At 44.6% G+C, this 12,979-nt stretch overlaps 1 pseudogene; it reads right to left on the reverse strand.

The window, feature by feature from the left end:
- Positions 1–6,353: 6,353 nt before the first annotated feature.
- Positions 6,354–9,689, reverse strand: LOC104682213 (annotated as a pseudogene).
- Between the last annotated feature and the right edge of the window lie 3,290 nt (positions 9,690–12,979).

Below are 12,979 nucleotides of genomic sequence, written 5' to 3' on the forward strand. Positions count from 1 at the left end.
GAGAACCACTTCTGGAATGTGAATATCCTCACGTAGTTGATAGATGGAATGTACTGACCGAGGAGAAGGGGTGACCTTAAATCAGAGCGCAAACCATTCATCCATTGTAATAGGATGGAACCTATCTGTAGGTTGAGAGATATGGCTCTGAGAACTCACAAAATTCTTCTCTTACTACTTCTATCGTACTCAGTGAACAGAAAGCAAATGGCTTTGGGAGCTGTAAAGGGGTTTCTAGACTGCACTGAGGATCCACTGAAATTCATGGCCAGAAAATTGAAGCAAGGCCAGTAGGCATGAGCGGGTGTTTCCCCAGTTACTTTCAGCTGCCTGCATGCAGGGGCGATGTAGATACACAGTTGGATTTACCTGGAATTGCTGTTTTTGCAGGCAAATCTAACAGATGGAGAGAGAGCCCAGAGCATTGAGGGTATAGACAAGAGTTCGATGATTACTGTGGAACATAGTGTCTAAGTTCAGCACAGAGAGGTGAAGATGGACCGTGTGTGTTCTGATTGGAGGTCAACCTCTCCTCCCCAAGAGGAGAGTGATGAAACATGAGAAGGAAGTAGGAGCAACGGAGTACAGATCCAGGTGAAATAAAAGAAAGTCAGGATTTGAAGAACGGGGGGCAGTGAGCTACACAGGTGAGAAGTGGAGACCAGAGAATGATGAGACATTTGGAATTGAGAGTGGGGTGGGTGTACTTTTTTTTGATAATGCAAAGACATCTAAAGGGTGATATCAACAAGGGGCTTCTTCACAGCCTCTCAGTGTGCAAGGCTAATATCTGTCACAGAGGGTCATGAAAGGGCTTTGGGAGCATAGAAATTGGGAAATTAATTCTTACTCATGCTCACTGAGGACGCTGAAGAAGGCTGCACAAATGAGGTGGGTTTTTGGGGGGTCTTTTTGGCTGGGTCTTGAAGCATGCACAGAATCTAAATGGGTGGGGATTGTGCAGTAGAGGACTAACCTTGCCCCAAGAAAGGCTTGGCTGCTGACCAGCCAGCCTCTAAGTCCTTGGGATGTCCTGCCTGAAAAGAGCATCTTTGTTTACCGGGGACCCTTTTCCCACATTAATCAATGTGGTTCATGGTGGGGGGTCTTGGACAAAGCAGTTATCTGCTCAACCTCTGTAGGGCCTGGAGAATAAGGTCAGCCATGAGGGTGGTCAGGTGAGTCTACAGGACCATCACCCAGTCAGAACTCTGCCCACCAAGGCTAGGGGAGCTTCACTGGCCGGCAGGAGTCTGTGCGTGTTGCCACACTTCATGGCTGGGGGCAGTAAGTGCTGTGCCTGTGACTCCAGCGGGAGAGAACAACTGGAACTCTCCTGGGCTCCCCCATGCACTGCTTCCATATGCTGGGTTCAGTCTGCACACTTTCACTGTAATAAACTGTTGCTGTGAGCATACCTGCTTCGCTCAGTCGTGGGCCTTCTAGGAAGCCACTGAGCCTGGGGGTAGTCTTGGGGGCCACAGTATTGGAGATAAAGATGAAGGCCAAGAAACTCTAGTGAAGGACCTGGTATGAAAAAAAAACAAAGAAACTTGGAAATGTCATTTTCACATGAATAGACAGGACACAGAAAGGAAAAAAAATTACTCTTAAACATATGAGAAAAGGGTCCAACCTGACTTCATAATATCACAAGTATAAAAGCATATTGAGATACCATTTTTTTAACCTAGGAGATTGGAACAAATCCCAAAGCACAGTAACACACTGCATCGTCAAGGCCGTGGGGACCCAAGGTCTCTCACACACAGCTGGCGAAAATGTGAACCAATTTAATTTGGCAATATCCATTAAAATTACAAGTACAAAGACATTTGACCCATCTATCCTGTGTCTGTAAATTTATCCCACCCAAATACTTGTACATGTGAGAATGCCTGTGCATAAGAATATTCATAGCAGCTTTTTTGTGTAATAGAAAAAGATGGAAAGTAACTCATATGTCTATCAGTAGGCGACTGATTGAATAAATTGCATTATACATCAGAATAAATAATGCAATGCAGCACATCTGAAAAAGAGGAATGAGAAAACCGTGTATTAATGTAGAAAGAGATACATTTCAATGAAAAAAAGCAAGTCGCAATACAGTATTACAGCAGGCAACTATTTATGGTAAAAAGTGTGGAAAATAAGAATACACATTGTATTTGCATGTGTTTGCATAAAGATACCATGTAATAATACACAAATAATGAATAAATGTAATGGCCTCTTTGGAGGTGAAGAGAGGAAGGGGAAGGTATTATTTTTGTACCATGTGAATGTATTATTACATGGATTAAATTTAAAAAGAAAGAACTGCTATTTTCTAAACTGCAGTACATTTTTGAATGCTTCTAAATGACTGAAATGAAGTTGACAGCAGAAATATGTTTTGTGCCCTTTCTGCTGGTTATCTGCTAATGTACTAGGCAGCCTCTACGATGACCCCACAAATGTCTGCCTCCTGGCATTCATGCTCTTGTGTAATCCCCTCTCCTCACATGTGAGCTGGACTTACTTCTAATAAATGGAACATGGCACAGGTGATGATATGTCACTTCCAATGTTGGGTCATATAAAGGCTGTAACTCCCACCTTGGGTAGCAATGTGAGGTGAAATGTGTCCCTTTACAATTTATATGTTAAACTCCTAACCCCCAGTGTGAATGCATTTGGAAATAGGACCTTTACAGAGCTCATTAAGGTTCAATGAGGTTGTAAGGACATAATTTGATAGGATTGTGTCCTTATAAGAAGAGGAGCCAGGCACCGTGGCTTACTTCTGTAATCCCAACACTTTGGGAAGTTAAGGTGGGAGGATCACTTGAGCTCAGGAGTTGGAGACCAGGCTGGGCAACATAGTGAGCCCCCATCTATTAAAAATACTTTTTAAAAAATTATGGCTGGGTGCAGTGGCTCATGCTTGTAATCCCAGCATTTTTGGAGGCCAAGATGGGAGGATCGCATGAGCCAAGGAATTTGAGAGCAGCCTGGGCAACACAGTGAAACCCCAATTCTACAACAAAACAAAACAAAACAAAACAAAAAACAAAAATTAGCCAGGCATGCTGGTGTACACCTGTAGTCCCAACTACTTGGGAGGCTGAGGCCAGAGGATTGCTTGAGACTTGGAGGTTGAGGCTGCAGTGAGCCATGATTGTGCCACTGTACTCCAGACTGGGCAACAGAGCAAGACTCTTTACAAAAAGAAAGAAGGAAGGCAACACCAGAGCGTTCTCTCTCTCTTTACTATGTGAGGACACAGAGAGAAGGCAGCTATCTACAGGCCAGGAGGAGAATCCTCACTAGACACCAACACTCTGGGACCTTGACCTTAGACTTCTAGCTTCCAGAACTGGGAGAAAATAGATTTCCTGTTGTGTAAGCCACACACAGTCCGTAGTATCTTGATATGGTAGCCTGAACAGTGCTCCTTCAGGTGACAGGTGTGCTCTCTCTCTCTCTCACTCTCTCTCTCTGTCATTACTTGTTCTAGAGGGAGTCAGGAGCCACATCACAAAACAGCCCCATGGAGAGGTCCAGGTGACAGAGGCCTGAGGCTCATTGACAGCCATGTGAAAGAGCTTGGAAGCCAATCCTCTCCACATCAAGCCTTGAGATGACTTTACCCCCGGCCAGCATCATGAGAGGCCCTGAGCCAGAGCAACTTGATTAAGCTGCTTCCAGGCTTCTTACCTACAGAACCTGTGAGATACTGAATGTTAGTTGTGTTCAGCTGCTATGTTTGGGGGTAATTTGTTACATAGCAATAGATAACTGATGCATCCACACAGCAAGTTATTCCAAAGCTTAGCAGCCTGAAACAACAACAAACACTTATTACGGCACACAGTTGCTGTAGCTCAAAAATTGGTACTGGCGTAGGCATTGGTCTAGCTCAGGACTCCCCATGGTTGCCATCAAGGTGTTGGCCAGGGCTGCACTATTGGTTCAACTGGGGTTCGGCAGCCACTTCTAAGGTGGGTCACTCACAGGCTGCTGGAAGGAGGCCTCTGTTCCTGACTGTGGGCAGAAGGTCTCAGCTCTCCATCACATGGGTCTCTCCACTGGTCTGAGAGTCCTTTCAACATGGCAGCTGGTTTCCCCCAAAGCAAGTGATGCAAGAGAGAGATGAGAGAGTGTGTGGCCCTGGATGTCACGCACTATTTATAATACCCTATTGGTGACCCAGGTCAGCCCTATTCAGTATCGGCGGGGAACTTCCCAATGGAGTGTACTCCAGGATCAGTGACTCGTGGGGAGCAGGTTGAAGACTCTATTGAGACGGGATTTTTCCCTTGACCTTGACCCTTCCGGAGTGGTTCATTTCACTCAGCCTGCAGTCTGCGGACAGCTAAGTATTAACAGCTCAGTGAAGAGTGAGGGTGACAGACTCCTCACCTGCCCTTTTTGACACAGTTTTTGCTGGGTGTTCAGGAAGAACCAAATCACATGAACTGTTTGAAAGATGATGAATGTGGAAGGCTTTATTGAACAGTGGAAGTGGCTCTCAGTGGAAGGGGAGCTGGAAAGGAGATGGTGCAGGAAGAAGGTGATCTTTCCCTGAAGCCCAGCCGTCTCTGGCTGGGCTCCCCTCCAAAGCTGCACCATCTGAAATTCTCCCTGGCTCAGTTGCTGTTTCTCAGCTCCCCACTCAGCCGCTTCCATCCTGGCCCATCAGCAGCTTGTGTTGCTCCCTTCTTTTTTTCCTGCCTGCTGGTCTAGGCTTTTGTGGGCACAGGACAGGGGGCAGGGTGGGCCAAAAAGGCAGTCATTTGGAATGGGGTCAGCTGCTTTCACTTAGGGTAGAGGGTCCAGCTTGAGGGTGGAGTTTAGCTGGGAGCCCAGCCCTTCTGTATAAGGATCAGCTGTTTTTACTTACAGTAGAGGTTCCAGCTTGAGGGTGGAGTTTAGCTGGGAGCCCAGCCCTTCTGTATAAGGGTCAGCTGTTTTTACTTATGGTAGAGGTTCCAGCTTGAGGGTGGAGTTTAGCTGGGAGACCAGCCCTTCTGTATAAGGGTCAGCTGCTTTCATTTAGGGTAGAGGTTCCAGCTTGAGGGTGGAGCTTAGCTGGGAGCCCAGCCATTCTGTATCACTAGGACAACATTGATAACACAGTCTCAGGGCTGGGAGCGGGTCTGAGGATTGGGGGATTTCAGGAATGAGGTTTAGGGATGAACAAAGAATGCTTGAGCCTTATCAGGTAACCATTTCTAACTACTTGGTGCTTTCCTTTCCCTATAAATTTATATGGGGACTACATAAAGAAGGAGTTAACATAAATGATAACATACTGAATATATATGTTGATTTTTTTTTTTTTTTTTTGAGACAGGGTCTTTCTCTATCACCAAGCCTGGAGTACAGTGGCAGGATCTTGGCTTACTGTAACCTTGACCTCCCAGGCTCAGGTGATCCTCCCACCTCAGCCTCCTCCTGAGTAGCTGGGGTTACAGGCAAGTGCCACCATGCCTGGCTAATTTTTGTATTTTTGTAGAGGCAGTGTCTCTGTATATTGTCCAGGCTGGTCTTGAACTTCAAGGATGGTCTTGAACTTCAAGGATCACGCTATCGGCCCACCTCAGCCTACCAAAGTATTAGGATTACAGGTGTGATCCATGGCACCTGGCCACTGCTAGAGACTTTTTATACAAGAGTATGTCATGGAATTCTATGTTAGTACATATAGGTCTACTTTATGCTATTTGGTTTGTTTAAAAAAAATTATGGCAGTGAGGTGTTTAATATTGTCTTTTAAAATATACAAAAACAGTGTAGATACATTTGAGTAATACTGAATTCTTAGAAAATAAACTATTGGAGTGTCATACATGAAAGGATAAGTAGAGATTTGGAAGTGCTTTTTTTAATTGGACAAGAAAACTGATCAAATCTGTATCTGGACAAACTAGAAACAGAAAGTTTGGGTGCTAGCAATACAAACTATAGATACATTGATTCTATCAGTCACTTCTATGTCAGAAGTATCAGAGAATTGTGGTGCCTGCAAAGGCATGCTCTTACACACCAAGACACCCATTAAAAAAATAAAGCCGAGCTTTCCAGTGTGTTTAGCACTCATTTAACGTACTTGTTCTTCCAAATATTGCAAGGTAGGATGGGATTTCTAAAGATAAGGGCATATAGAACTGAGGCAAAGACAATCAGCACATACACACTGAATCACTCTCTGAAATCATATTGGTAGAACACCGTCAGGGAGTAGCCCTGAAATCACAGACCTGCTGCCATGACGTGCAATTACAAGACAGAGGTGCCAAGGAGGAGAAGTGCCCACTGTGACCAAGGAAAGCCTTTGTGAGAAGATTACTTCAAGGTGCTCTCCATCAGAGGAGCACACCCCTGATCTTGCATTCCTCATCAGTCCAAGGTTCATGTGAATTGGTCAGGTGGGGAATTTTTTCTTCTGCAGACATCAGCCTCTTCTGAGTTTCTTCATCAAAGGCAGATTTGTGCAGCCTTAAATCTTCGGAAGTAGGGAAGATGGTTAAGTTTCCTTTTAGCTACAGTGACACTAAGCATCCGCAGGGGGCACACTCCGGGTGGCTCAAAGCCTCACACAGCACTGCCACCACATCAGGGTCCAAGGTAACGCAGTTGAGGTTCAGGCTCCTCCATGTTTTGCAGGCAGTGAGTGCCGCAGTGAGGTCTTCACAGCAGGCATGGGTGATCGGCCATGTTTGCATTGCAAGACACTCTAAAGTGAGGATGGCGTCACATAACTGTTTGACACCAGCACCTCCTATTTCATCATGCCCAAGTTTCAGGGTCTTCAGTGTTTCATTGCAAATAAGAACAGCAGCAATGTCCTTAGGGAAACAGAAGTAAGGAAACAGCCCATCAACCACAACTCCTGTGTGTTGCAGTCTGTGTGCTTCAGCGCTTCACACAGAGGTGCCGCTCCATTATCTTCCAGGAAATTTGATCCCAGATCAAGGAGGGATAGGGATTTACCACAGAAAAGGAGGAGGAGGAGACACAGGTGAGACAGCAGCACATCAACATCAGCGTCGCCAGGGCACAGCAACATCATTCTTTCGTCCTTTGCGGGATTTTTCTACCAAGGAGAGATGTGTCAGCTTGCTGTTGCAGGCCAGGACAGAGGCGATGTCTTCACAACCTTCATGGGAGATGCCAGTATCAGCTCTTCTCTCTTGCATATTGCATGCTTCAATGTCTCACATAGGTGCCTGACATCAGTATGGGAGAGGCTAGTGCCATACAGGCTCAGAAATTTCATATGAGGGTCATGAAGAACTGTCTTAAATAATTCTGAATCATTTCCAAAGTTAGGCATACAAGTAAATGTGAGTTTTTGGAGCTTACAAGCAGGCTGAGCCAGCACTTTGCCAAGAATTGCCAGGGAGGCATCACCAAGCCTACTGTTTTCCATGTCTAACGTCTGGAAGTTCTTCTTGGTAATGAACATTAAGCAAAGCTCCCGCCAGTAGACGAGCTTCTTATTGTGATCTGAGACGCATCCTGAGAAATCTGGAAAATATTCTCTACACACATGCAAAGTATAGTTAAATTCTGACAATGCTTCAGGCAGAATGAAGATACTACCAAATGTTCGATGTTACCAATATAAATGAAAACTTCTTCAAAGAAATGTATCACTTGTGTTATAAATTCTTTTTCCTGAGTTGCAAATAAACCACGGAATGATTCCTGGAAACCTATCGCTTCCCTATCAGCTTCACATTGACTTAAACTTTTAAGGCACTGGGTTATTTCTTGCTTTAGGTCTTTTGACAATGAAAAACCGAAGGATGTCTCCAGCAACCTGATGATTTCTTCTGTTGAATTTCCAAACACGAATACCCCCACCTGGGTCAAGTGAGTTTGAGGCTGAGCCACCCTGGCTCTTACAAGCTGGGTTATGCTTCCAATGGTTGGGTTAGGATCATCTTTGGGTCGTTTGAGGGAAAAAACATGGCAGCACAAAATTCTTGGATACATACATGGATGAAGGTAAAACAGTTACCTCTCCTTTGGAAAAGTTTCATACCTGCCCACATTAAGCCCCTTTGGAGAAGTTTCATACCCACCCACATTAAGCCCTCAGACTCAGCTAACCCATTCCTCCAGAGATCCCATGGCAAAATACAAGTGTATGTGTCCAAATTCCCTCTGCAGCCAAAGCACACAGGCTTTTTAGTTGGGCTCTGTTCACCTTAGGTGGAAAATTCTGACTTCCTGCTTTAAATACATTTGTTTAAAATGATGTATATAAAGAGGTGGTGTTTTGGGAGTTTATTTCAAGGTCTTCTCCCCTTTCTAGGCACCATTTCATACAAGTACAGACCAACCAGCATATAAAGGGATTGTGGCACAAGATAAAGAGCGGTCCAGTATCTCTCACAAAATTAAAGGCTTTCAAGACTTTATTCTTCTCACTGAAGAAGTAGGAGAAATACAGCTTCCTTTCAAGTTCAGTGAATCCTGGGAGCTTTATGAGTTTTGGATGCTACAACATAAAATAGTTTTTTTGCATATCCACTTTTCCTAACGCAATAAGCAGAGAGGATTCTGGAATCATCTTTTTTTGCAACAAACTGCTCAGGATAATTTGTGTTGGCTGCTGCTGCCTCCAGTCATCATACAAGTCAGCTTTAAGTTCCAAGTCAAACTTCAGTTGCTCAAAGCCATCCATGATGAACAGAATTTGCTCTGGCTGGGAAAAAAACGTCTTTAATCTTCTCTGGAGACTCAGGCCAGTCCCAGTCCCTAGAGAGGAGCTCCAGTAAGCTGGTCTCTGTGATACCGTTCGTTTCACAGACATTAAGGAAAAAAACAAATGTGAATCTATCCTTCCATAACATAAGTTTCCCTCTGCCCAGTCCAACACCACTTTTTTTTTTCTTTTTTCTTTTTTTTTTTGAGACTGAGTCTTCTCAGTCTCAGCCTGTTCTGTCGTCCAGGCTGCAGGGCAATGGTGCAATCTCAGCTCACTGCAACCTCTGCCTCCCAGGTTCAAGTGATTCTCCTGCCTCAGCCTCCCAAGTAGTTGGGATTACAGGCATGCACCAGCACGCCCAGCTAATTTTTGTATTTTTAGTAGAGACGGGGTTTCACCATGTTGGCCAGGCTGGTCTTGATCTCCTGACTTCAGGTGATCCGCCCGCCTCGGCCTCCCAAAGTGCTGGGATTACAGGCAGTGAGCCACTGCACACAGCCCATCACTTTTCTTAAAAGGGTTGTTTTTCCAATTCCATCAGAGCCTTCCAGGACCACAGGTGAGTAGTCTAGCTTCAGCAGTATATGCATCATTCAATACTTGGACTCATTTTTCATGGTTTCTTTGTAGAAATGCTCAAGGACATGAACACAGGTTTCCCTTTCCCATACAAGTTGAAAGTTTTCTTTCATGTCCTTTCTATATGGGTTTAGCTTATTTCTCATCTCTTCCTGGGCCTTCGTCCAGAGATCTTTGCTACTGATCTGTGGAAATAGGTTCAGTGTCACCTTCCATGCCTGTTCTCCTGCATAATGTTTGTCCAACAGCTTTGCTACATCTTCTTTGGAAGGCTTCTTTAGCTCAGGCCAGGTGATTGGCTTGAGTTTAGATGTCAAAGGTTCTTGTCTGAGACGAAACTCTTAAATTTCCAAAACTCTTCCTTTCTGAGCTCCTTCAGCTACCACAACAAGCCAAAATCTGAAAAGAAAAAAAACAAAAAAAGGATTCCACCATATTGTCCCAGATTGTGAGCTCAGATGTCTCCAGAGGGAAAAGAAAGATCCTCAAAAATAAAGAATAAATGATACCCAATCCTGCTCCTGGTCCTTCTGGCTGGTACTCATCCTACTTTATGCTATTTTAACTGGCATATGGCACTTCACAGGATGTTTATAGACTGTTTTATGTAACTATTCACTTATTGGTGTACTTTTCAGTTAGTTCACGTTTCGCACTGTGAAAAATAATAATAGACAATCTCCAAAGGTTATGTACCATATGATTCCATTTCTGTGATATCCCCAAAAAGAAAAGAAAAAACCCATAGTGATGTAGAACAGATGACAAGGGCCAGAGGTAAGGGGTGGGGGAAGGAGTATGTTACTACAAAGGGTTAATGTGAGGAAATTTCCAGTGCCCTGATGGTGGTGCCAGTTGCACCAATCTATACCTGTGTAAATTTCATGGAACTATACAGAGATAACATGTCAATTTTGATAAGTGGTAATTTTTTTATAGTAAATTGATGTTTTAAAGTAATCATATATGTACAATGCTGCTGTGACCATCCATGTAATGCCTGACACAGGGAGGCTGCTCTAGGGCAGCCTATAGGAAGAGAGATGCCAAGTCACAGGTTATCACATCTTTGATTTTGATATTTTCTGCCAAGTTCCCCTTGAAAGCAGATACACAGATGGGCTTTTTTTTAATTGGCAAATTTTGTTTCATATATTTGAGGTTTACAATGTGATGTTTTGGGGTACATACAGATAGTAAAAATGGTTACTGCAAAAGAAAAAAGAAATAGAAAAGAAAAGAAAACAATTAGTGCGGTGAAGCAGATGGACATAACTGTCATCTCACATGGTTCCTTTTTTGTGACAAGAGCAGCTAAAATCTACATACTTAACAAAAGCCCAATGCAATTTTGTTAACGTTCGTCCTCCTAATGCACCTGAGACCTCCAGACCTGTTTATTCTGCATATCTGCTCATTTGTATCCTTTGACCCACACTGCAGCATTAGTAACACAGTCACAATAACCAAGACACCAAACAACCTGAATGCCCATGAGTGGGTGAATAGATAAAGACGACGTGGTTCTGTAGGGAGAGAGAATGGAATAGTATTCAGCCTTTAAAAAAGCGGCCAGGCGCGGTGGTTCACACCTGTAATCCCAGCACTTTGGGAGGCTGAGGCAGGCAGATCATGAGGTCAAAAGATCGAGACCATCCTGGCCAACAAGGTAAAACCCCGTCTCCACTAAAAATACAAAAATTAGCCAGGTGTGGTGGTGCATGCCTGTAGTCCCAGATACTCAGGAGGCTGAGGCACTCACTCCTGGCCTCAAGTGATCCACCCACCTTGGCCTCCCAAAGTACTGATATTACAGGCATGAGTCACTACATGTGGCCGCTGCTTGACTTTCTAAGTGAGACATTCACATTCTGGACCTGCAGTAAACAGATTTGCAAAAGCCAGGAAGGCAGATTAGTAAGGTTAGTTCCACGTTCTTCTCCCCCTCCACACACACATTCTTTAGATTATGTGGTAAATATAAAATGACACCCCAGAGATGTCCATATCTTAACTACTTGAACCCAGGAGGCGGAGGTTGCAGTGAGCTGAGATCGTGCCACTACACTCCAGCCTGGGTGACAGAGCGAGACTCCATCTCAGGAAAAAAAAGGAGATCCTGCCATGTGCCACAACATGAATGAACCTGGTGGACATCATGCTAAGTGAGATCCAAACACAGAAAGACAAATCCGGCATCATCTCACTTACATGTGGAGTATTTTCTAAAGAGCTCAAATATGCAGACATAAAGAATGAAGCAGTCATTACCACAGGTAGCGGGACTGGGGAAACAAGGACATGTGGGTCAAGGGATACACAGCAGATAGTAGCATGGGTTTTTCTTAAAAGCAACATGGCCTCAGGGATAGTTCCTGCTAGGGCTCTATGGGGGACCTCAACGGAGAAGTGAAAATCTATATATTAAAAATCCTAAATATCCCAAATCTATTTTCCAAACTGCTGTCCTTTCTTTTTACTGGGGTAGGTTCACAATGCAGGAACAGAATGAGAAATAAAGCAGAAAAAGAGGAAATGAGAGGAGTTGAAAACTCCAGTACCTACCAGGCCCCGCTGGTAACATGAAAAAACAATTATTATCATAAGTATAGCCAACATTGAGAGAGATCTTTCAAGATGTCAGGCACTGGCTGATAGGGTTTGCCTCTGTGTCCCCACCCAAATCTCATCTCTAATTGTAATCCCCATATGCCAAGAAGGGACCTGACGGGAGGTGATTGGATCTTGGGGATGGTTTCCCCCATGCTGTTCTCATGATAGTGAGTTCTCAGGAGATGAGATGGTTTAAAAGTGTGTGGCTTCCTTCATGCTCTGTCTCTCTCCTGCCCCCATGTAGACTGCCTTGCTTCCCCTTCCCCTTCTACCATGATTGTAAGTTTCCTGAGGCCTCCCCAGTCATGCAGAACTGTGAGCCAATTCCACCTCTTTTCTTTATAAATTACCCGGTCTCAGGTGGTATTCTTTATAGCAGTGTGAGAACAGACTAATTCACCGGCCAAATGACTTTCCACATCACAATGGATTTGATCCTCACAACACACCTCTAAAGCAGGTTACCTTCATATCCCATATATTACAGGTGAGGAAACTGAGGCACAAAGAGAGTGAGCAATATACCTGATATTACACCTAGAAAATGGCAGAAGTTGGCCGGGCACGGTGGCTCAAACCTGTAATCCCAGCACTTTGGGAGGCCGAGACGGGCGGATCACGAGGTCAGGAGATCGAGACCATCCTGGCTAACACGGTGAAACCCCGTCTCTACTAAAAACTACAAAAAAAGAGCCAGGCGAGGTGGCAGGCGCCTGTAGTCCCAGCTACTCCAGAGGCTGAGGCAGGAGAATGGCGTAAACCCGGGGGGCGGAGCTTGCAGTGAGCTGAGATCTGGCCACTGCACTCCAGCCTGGGTGACAGAGCGAGACTCCATCTCAAAAAAAAAAAAAAAAAAAAAAGAAAATGGCAGAAGCAGAACTCAGTACAAGGCAGTTCAGCATGCACAACCGTAAGTGGATGAAATCAGCCAGGAGTTAGAATCCTGACATTCCATATTGCATTGTCAACACCACACCTGACAATCAGAGTGAGGATCGAGGAGGTGAGGGCAGATGCGGCAGGCAATAGCTCCACACACGGCTGTCTTTGGAAAACACACCCTTAGCATCAACAGATATT

The sequence above is a fragment of the Rhinopithecus roxellana genome, chromosome 10 (assembly GCF_007565055.1).
Source record: "Rhinopithecus roxellana isolate Shanxi Qingling chromosome 10, ASM756505v1, whole genome shotgun sequence".
NCBI lineage: Eukaryota > Metazoa > Chordata > Mammalia > Primates > Cercopithecidae > Rhinopithecus > Rhinopithecus roxellana.